General features: G+C 40.3%; 1 pseudogene; it reads left to right on the top strand.

Annotated features, from left to right (window-relative positions):
• The first annotated feature begins 1,292 nt into the window (after nucleotides 1-1,292).
• Nucleotides 1,293-7,996, top strand: LOC109481614 (annotated as a pseudogene).

Here is a 7,996-nt window from a genome sequence, read left to right on the forward strand (position 1 = left end):
TCTAGAACTAAAATGCCATTTTACGGGCGTTCGAAACGCTTTTTACTGACAACGGTCTTACAAAATTATTTTCATTTTCTAACTGAACGGGTTTTCTCTTGACGTAAATTAAATGACAGACCCCGCAGTTTTCTGGCATCGCGATGACCCTATTGTCCATATATAACTTTCTGCCTCTTGCAACATTGAGATCTTTGGAATGAATCTTGAGATTTTTTCCATTTTTAACGAAGAGCGAAGATCCGCAATGTAACAGAGAAGTTTTTGACAAAAGATTGGATATGTACCTCTAAGCTGTACAACTCCCAACGATCTACTCTCCTTGGCAAACTATCCAGGCTCATAGGACACACCTTAGATTTTACAACTCTTTCTGACAACGCAAAAACTGACCTTTTACTCCGTGGCAGTACCGCATTCTCATCAGTTGTTAACTCCAATATATTATCACTTACCCAAAACTTCATCACCACATCAGAACGTTTTTAAAATATTTCAATTTCCCCCTTTGTTATTTATGTACTGTGTCCTCTTTGCCATCATTTATCATTGGGTGGGGAACCGGACCTGCGCTCTTGAATTTCTTGTATTTACTGTTTTTTGCCTGTCTTAAATTTGCGATTGTTTCTTTTCTTTATTATATGTATTTATTTAGTGGTGCCGTCAACATAAGTGCTTTCCACTTGAGTGAGGCATCACCATGTCCTGTATCCTTTTTTCATGTGAATGAATAAAAAAAAAAAGCTGTACATAGTCAGAAGCATCAGTCCAAAGTGCTCAGTCCAATAATAATCTGCTCGCTGTCCTATGTGGTTATTAATGTTGTACAAATGGCTGTTAACACACAGAGTTTGGTATGGCGTATAATATATAGACTCTTCCTTTTCATTTCTTCACATTTTCTTCTTTTCCTTTGGAATTGATTGTGGCATATTACGACATTAGTATTCTTTCCCAATATTGTTTTTTTTTTAATTTAAGGCATATATATGCTCTTTTTGCCGCTGCTTTGTACGATATACAATATTCCTTTTTTTTGGAAACGGACGAAAATTTCTATAATCATATCAACATGGCCTTATAAGAAATTCAAAGCACACGACTCTGTTGTGACGGGTTTGAAATTGACGTTATCTACGCCTATTATATCAGCCACGTACAGGTTCACGTTAGGTCAAGACATTTCCTCCGCAGAACTATTAATATCGCCCGTCCCTATACTAGTTACCGGCCAGGTGTGTGGTTCCCATGGCCTAGTTTGGGACACTGTATAAATTACCGCACACAGAACAAGCCTCACACACATCACGGAGTCTGGACTCAACTCAGCATATGGTGAACATGTGGAAGTTTCTGGTCTTAATCGCGGCTGTGGTCGTCTGGCCGGACTCAGCACAGGGTGAGTCTAGACTATCTATTGTCTCCTCTGTTCAATTACAATTCAATGTAGTTACTAGAGGATTTTTTCAGCAGTGACAAGTTTTTGAAGGTTAAGGATACTAACCTCCAAATTTTCGATGACTATCAATCCATCTTGTTCACGGAGTGGCCTTGTATCGGTCTGCTGGGCCCTATCCCGCGTTGCCTCCGTCCGGAGCACGGGTAAGTATGTCTTGGGGAGCTCCCTTGCTACGGACGGAGGCAACGCGGGGTAGGGCCCAGCAGACCGATACAAGTTTCGGGAGAGCGCGAGATGGACTGATAGTCATCGAAAATTTGGAGGTTTGTACTCTCACCCTTCAAAAACTTGTCACTGCTGAAAAAATCCTCTAGTAACTGTATCTATACGTGACAAATGAATCCCTTCAACAATTAAATATAGTAACTGATTTGATACCTAGCTATTTAAATCACTGCCCTCCTAGATCCTGTCACGCCTAATGAGGGAGGGGGAAGTTTTTGAAAACATAGCCGACGTTTGGTAGACTTGGCCGACTTCCTCACGGTCCACTTCAGCAAAGTGAAGAATGAAAGCAGAAAGTCTATCTATACATCAGGGTATCATTAAATGTACTCTTGATTTTAAATTTTTGGCAAACAGTCACCAAGTGAATGACATACCTGGTATTTTAAGGGTACAAGAAGAGTCTAGTTCACTTGCATCCAACCGTCGAGGACATAAAAATTATAATTTTTTTTTTCGTCCTTAAGGTCAACGCGAGTACCTGACCACTGTCGACGGATGGTCCTTTTTCAAAGTTCGCACGGCTGGCTCGATGTCTAATATGAAGGTCAAGGCCACTTGCGAGGCGATTGGGATGAGATACCCGTGCTACGGCTCAGGTAGTCCTGGGTGTACCGGCCACTGGACCTCAGACTGCATCACGTATGACGGCGCCGGTGTCAGCTGTGGTACCAACTGGGTCCTCTCGACAAGCCTGTGTGGAACTGCTGACTCTCGGAACTGCCAGCCCCTTGATGACACATTTGTGTACTGCCCTGGCTGGAGTGGTGACGGCGCCTGGGGAGTGGACTACGAGACCCACACCTGGGAACTGCAGGGAGCGAACTACAACAACATGTACGCCCTGTGTGCAGGTACCGACCCAATGTTGATGTTGTTATAGAAGACAGACAGATTGTCCTGGGTAAACCATAACGTTGGTGTCTTAATTATAAAGTGTTGAATGTCAGCACGTACATAAAGGGATAATATACTTTTGCTGTATTCAATGGCCCAATAGTGAAAGTGAGTTTTTCTATTTTCCATTTGTAGAATAAATTTGTTTAGCACTTTGTCTAGTTCATCAAAACAAACACTCTGAAGAAGACTTTTATATACGGATTCTTGATAGTATGGAATAATTTGAGGTACACCTGAGATACAAACAACAACTAAGAGTAAGTTTAGGCAGGAGTTGACAGGGAACATAGCTAGATAGTTGATAGGCACATGTAAAATTTAAAATGTACTTTTAAAATGCATTATGTTTTATGTAAATAATGTTTTAAATTTTGATGTATTTGTATAATGCATGTTTAACTCCAGAAAGACTGGCTGCATCCCTGATTTTGTACTTGTATGTTTGCTAAAGGAGGATTAATAAAGCACCTAAAGCACATCAACAGCATTAGATGTCAATATATGTAGGGATGAAAGAGAGTTTTAACTCGTGAATTATAAGCGGGACAAGTTTACCATGATTATACAAGATGTAAAGATATTTAAAAAGTTTATCCTTCTGTAAGTACAGTAGGTGGTAGATTGATATAGGCATTGGTGCTGCATAACTTATTGCTGCATAACTTATTGCATAATTGGTTTATTACAAGGCAAGTTTCTATCTTCTTACACGTGAAAAGTAGACAAGAAGACTGGGAGTTTTTAGATATGACTTTTATGTATATGTATATGTATATGACTTTTATGTATAACCCTTTGCTGAATATTCCGATAGCACACACAATAATGTGTATTGGAATTTGTCTCTGGTCATGACCTAGCGGACAAATAAAATATAGTGGCTGAAAATTGACCCACATGGAAACCTTTCCCCACCTCCAGCCCCTGCCTGTGCGAGATGGTCCCCATGTACACACGGAACCTGTACTGATGATAACAACGGGACTTACACGTGTGCGTGTGAGAACGGCTGGGAAGGGACCAACTGTGATCGAAGTTAGTAGTCTTATCGCTTTATAAGACTGACATCCATCTTAGCGGTTGTATTAGTGTATTTTCACATTACCATTGTATGAATTCCTATTGCTATTATTGACGTAATGAATGTTTTGACATTGGTCAACTTTCGATAAAATATATGCACAGTCAAACCTGTCGGAGGAGGGCACCTGCAGTCCTAAGCCAAATTAGAACAGTCCCGTCCATTTTACACAGTTACATCATTGAGCACATTTTCTGGAAATCATCTAACTCAGCAAAGCTAAGTTTTTCTAAAAGGCTTCCAACCGTTTTGAAAAACCTTGCTGAACAACTTTCAGAAATAGTTTAACCGTTAGGGGTTTGTTTCTTTCAAATGTCACTTCTAATCTTTATGCCAGGCTCTGACGACTGCTTGTCCTCCCCATGTGCACACGGAACCTGTACTGACGGCTATATGAGTTACACCTGTAGCTGTGAGAACGGCTGGACAGGGAACAACTGTGATCAAGGTACCTGTATGAGAGGGGATAAAATAGATTTGGTACAGTCAAGATCACAATATTTTATTCGCTTTCCTAAGAATGCCACCTAATGCAATGTTTTTGTGCAAGATATATCTGTTTTAGAGTCCATTCCGCGTCACCGGGTGGGTTTTTTCTCCATGTTTCTAATACGTTTGAATTATTTAGAAGAAAAGAATACCCCAGTAACAAAAGTTCTAAATTTTTCAAAAATTTGAAAATGAAAATTTGAATATATTTGAATTCATTTATATATTTCTGAAACATTTTGAATGTGACTGTACAAAGATCTCTTTCTTTAGAATAAATTTGAACTACCCATGTGTTTCTTTCACAACCCACTGACCTATTTACAAAATGATAGAAATAATTCGAAATAATGGTAAAAAATGGTAGAGTGCTGTTAGAAATATTTAGAAACTATTGGAAATGTCATAATCCACATCAGGAATATTTCAAACGTTTTAGAAAACCAGGGAATTATCTAGAATATTGACAAGATGTTCAAAATATTTCCAAATTATGAAATTTCTTAGACAAACAATTACAAAGAATTCAAAACATTTCTAAATGATGACAATAACAACCCACTCGGTGACGCGGAATTGACTCTAGTCATTGTCTTTTTCAAATTAAATGCTAAGCAAATTTGTAAGGTATATTGCCATATTGAATATAACCAAGCCATATATTCTAAAACATCTACAGTCTTGATGTGTATTTAACAATATCAGAATTTTTTGTATGTACAGTGTATACCAATGCCTGGAACATGTCATGTTTGATATACGGCACACCCTGTAGGTTAACAATATTTTCATCAATGCAGATATCGACGAGTGCGCGAGCAATCCTTGTTGGCTGGGAGGAACCTGCCTGGATCACGTGAACGGCTACAGCTGTGTCTGTCCTAAAGATACAAACGGAAAGAACTGCGAAACAGGTCTGTTTTAAAATATGCTCAACTACGAAATGGTGCTTTTTGCAAATTGTATGGTAGCGTATATGTTTAGCCGTTTAATAAACCTAAATAAAGTATGATAATGCCTACGAATCATATCATTGTTTAAATTCGAATGTGCTAAGAAATGATAGTTGTTTCCAGAATATGTAGCATATTATATGTGTAATAGTTTCGTTTATTACATGTATTGTTTGATAATTTCATTTACATTTTTGCATATACGAAATAGAATTGCGAGTTTACACAATGGTGGTTGGGTTAAAGCTATCTCATTTCTTGCAAAGCCCTGCAGTGTAAGAATCATGTGTTGCAACTGATGTAGTTACCTGCAGAGCACGTAGGTGGTCAAATTTTAATGACAGTATACATAGATTATTTTGATAGCATACAAAAACTACTTCGGTTTCAAAAGCAACTTAACCTCTTTTAAATGCAATTACACAAAAAAAGTTGTAAGGTTTTACCTTTTCCTTCTCCCCCCCCCCCCCTCCTCTTTCTGTATACCAGGGTGTTTTGCCGGAGAATGCTACCAGTTCTCGTCCACCGCCCTAACCCACCAGGAAGCGACCCAGGCCTGCAGTACCAATGGTGGCCGCATGGTGGACGTGAAAGACCAGCCGCAGCAGCTTTTCCTGTCCGACCAGATCGCGGCTTCCACCGGCGGTTCCACCTGGCTGGCGATCAAAACTGCGCCGGCAGCTTTCGTCTACAGCGATGGGTCTCCTTCAGGTATGATGAAGACGTTGATGTAAAAATTCATTTGCCTTTTACCTAATCTCCAAACAGATCGATCATACGGTGGTAAAGCGGTATCTATTGGCCAGAGGAGTGTCCATTAGCCACCGAAGGCCAATGGACACTCCTCTGGCCAATTGATACTGCCTTGCCACCGTATGATCGATCTGTTTGGAGATTACCCCCCCCCCATGGTTAAAACAAGAGCACGATGTTTTTGAATATAGTAATTAACGTGGATATGCCATATCCATGACCTGACGTTGAATGAATATTTCCAACATTAGGTCCCCTTCAGTGGTCGGCAACTGGACTCGACTCTGTTTGTGACCTGTGTGTTCTCCTGGACAGCTCCGATGGCTATCTGGCAAAGGCAACACCCTGCACTGAGCAGCACAACTATGTCTGTCAGTCTGGTAAGGCAGTTGTTTTTTATGTTGTTTTTTGCGTTCAACTGACAAAAAACATTTCCTGGTCAGTCAATGCTGATTCAGGCAACTTCTAAGTGAAAATCACACAGTGAATTCTGGTCCTTTCACTTTCAAACTATACAGCGACATGCTTTAGCATTCGAGCTTATTGCCATCCTTATTATTCATGGAAAAACCTAGTACTTAGTATAAGTACCACATAATTTTCACCACGTTAAGGAGTCCATACTAAAAGAAATGCATCGAATATAAAACGGGAGGATCTCAAAATAAGAACACAGTTGTTAGTGAGATAACCATATCAGATATAATCTCATAAATCCAGCTCTCAAACCGTGTGAACCAAACGTGTGTCAGAACGGCGGAAACTGCACCTCCTGCTTCAACGAGACTACCACGTTTTGCGAGTGCCCTGATGGCTTTGAAGGGAAGCTGTGTGAAATCAGTGAGTATTCGAATGCTCTTCACGTATATACCCACTGTGCTTTAGCTTTACTTTGCTCTATTCGCTTGTCGTGCATTCAACTTTCAAAACGGTCTTATTGAATGCTAGTGAAGTGGTAAGCCGAAATAATCTGCTTTTTCGTCGACTAAAACCGATCTGTACTTCCTAACTTGTAGTGCTGTTTCCATCCAGTTGTAGAGATAGTCATGATTTTTTTTGTTAAACATATTGTAATGGACTCTAAGTGACAGTCTTACGATTTTACCATTTAAACAGACATCGACGAGTGCGCCTCCAATCCGTGTCAAAATGGCGGAACCTGTCAGGACCGCATCAACTCCTACAGCTGCCGCTGCCCAACCGGGTTCCGTGGCGAACACTGCGAGGCGGGTTCGTACTTTCCTCTTTTTATGTTTACCGAAGGAAAACATATGGTTTGGGCTCAGTTTCTCCATCTTCTTCTTCTCCAAACAATTAAGGTCAATGACCTGAACCAAACGTCTGTCACCATGGTAACTAGTGTTAGGTTACATCATGTTGCAATTTTACAGCAGGAGGGATTTAGACTCCTGCCACTATACGTATGGATGTGTTTGAGTAAGAATTAACAGAGCAGACCATATGCGAAGGTAAACATTATGCATTTGCTTTGCAAATGTAACCTTTCTAGTTCATTTTATATTTTTTCTGGCAAGAACATATCGTCATCCTGATCAGCCAGAACTCCACCGTACAATATGTATGTCCCAGCAGTTTCCTTCTCTTTTGTCTAGTGATGGACTGGTGCTCCCAAGTCCAGTGTCCGTTTGGCTGGACCTGCCAGGATTACACCTTCTACTTCCTGTGCGTCGGTAAGTTAAGGTTCATTATCATATATTATTATCAAGAATGTGGCAGGGATTTTATGAAAAGGAAATAGGAAAATTATGTGTTTCCTAAAGAATTAGCCAATGGTTTTGAAGGTGTTTTTCTCTTAATTAAATGTATCAACGGTCAGTACCTGAGTAAGACGATGTTCGCAAAATATTCTTGTTCCTTGATATTTATTGTTTATTTCTTAACATCTAGATCCAGCTCCTATCCACCGCGAGTTCCCCTACCAATGCAGCAGCGCCTCCTGTCCGGACGGCATGTACTGCACCGAGGAGGGCGTGGCGTCCTTCTCCTGCAAGGCTGTGTGACGTCATAGCCAAAACGTCAAGCACGCAGCAAACAGCCAAAGGCTGAAAGGCGTGCATTTTGTCAAGCTTTCTCTTAATCATTGTTTGATTAAAAATGGCAGAAGGTAAAGCGTTT

The sequence above is a fragment of the Branchiostoma belcheri genome, unplaced genomic scaffold (assembly GCF_001625305.1).
Source record: "Branchiostoma belcheri isolate BF01 breed outbred unplaced genomic scaffold, Haploidv18h27 scaffold57, whole genome shotgun sequence".
NCBI classification, from domain to species: Eukaryota; Metazoa; Chordata; class Leptocardii; order Amphioxiformes; family Branchiostomatidae; genus Branchiostoma; species Branchiostoma belcheri.